The sequence below is a fragment of the Pelophylax lessonae genome (assembly GCF_965119305.1).
Source record: "Pelophylax lessonae genome assembly, chromosome: 2".
NCBI lineage: Eukaryota > Metazoa > Chordata > Amphibia > Anura > Ranidae > Pelophylax > Pelophylax lessonae.
In genome coordinates this window covers 135,196,315-135,197,471 of record NC_138769.1, presented here as the reverse complement: position 1 = coordinate 135,197,471, position 1,157 = coordinate 135,196,315, and positions in this window count along the sequence as shown.

Below are 1,157 nucleotides of genomic sequence, written 5' to 3'. Positions count from 1 at the left end.
CCGGGGCGGGAGGCCGTGGTCGGGACGCCCTCGGATGACGGCCCGGGAGGAGTGGGGCCGGAGGCCACCGTTCTCCCACGGGGCGCGCTCCTAGGGCAGACCCGGCCGCGTCGGACCTGCCGGCCGTCTGGCGGTGTCTGTCTGGCCGTCTGGAAGCTGATTCGGGTCCTGGCAGACTCACCTGGCCCTCTGCGGTGGAGGTCCGGAGGACCGGAGGCGGGGCGCCTCCGACCACGGGGGCCGCAGGGAACCGTCGCCTGGTTGGCGGGACCGGCGCTCCCGAGGCGGACGGGAGGGGGGCGAGGCGCCCTGGGCGGTGGGCCAACATCTGTCGCTTCGCCGTGGTCGAGGGCTCCGATAAACCACCCTCTCATATATCCGCAGCAGCAATTCCCTCCGATCCCCCTGCCCGACCGGAGTTCCAGGCGCGACCGGCCGAAAAGCGGAATTTCGGTCCGCTCCCCTGGAACTCCCTGCCGGCCCCGGCCGGCAAATCCGTCCTCATCCGCCACTTCTGCGGGCCGCCGGCGGAAAATCGCGCAAAGTCCCGGGGGCCAGCTTGGATCGCGCGGCCAGCCTGGCGCGCGGTGCCGTTTCGCGGCCGGGGGACGGCAAAGTCCCGGCAGGCCAGCTTGGATCGAGCGGCCAGCATGGCGCGCGGTTCCGTTCCGCTGCCAGAGGGCGGCAGCCCCGGCGGGCCAGCTTGGATGGAGCGGCCAGCATGGCGCAGGGTGCCGTTTCTCGGCCGGAGGACGGCAAAGTCCCACACAGTGCCAGGGTGTCTCTCCGGTCACCCTGGCACGGAAGCCGACTTCTCCCCACTGACGCCAAGAGCCACGGCCAGCAGCTCCAGGCTCTCCCCGCCGGTCACCCTGACACGGAAGCCGTTTTTTCTCCCTTTGACTTTTTCAAGTTTTTGGCCCCCGGGGGGTACGGCCAGAGGTGGCCTTGACGTGCCCCCTTAAGGGGGACTTCCAGAAAATTTATCTCGGAACCCCTTGTGTCCAGGGACCCCAAACTTGCACCAGACCCAGAGGGGGTCCCGAACCCCCGGCCCACCGAGTTTCGCGTCCCTGCCGCCTACGGTTCCGGAGATATCGACCAGTAAAAACCAGCGATGTCCGCACAGCCCCTGACATCTCCTGTACCATGTCCGC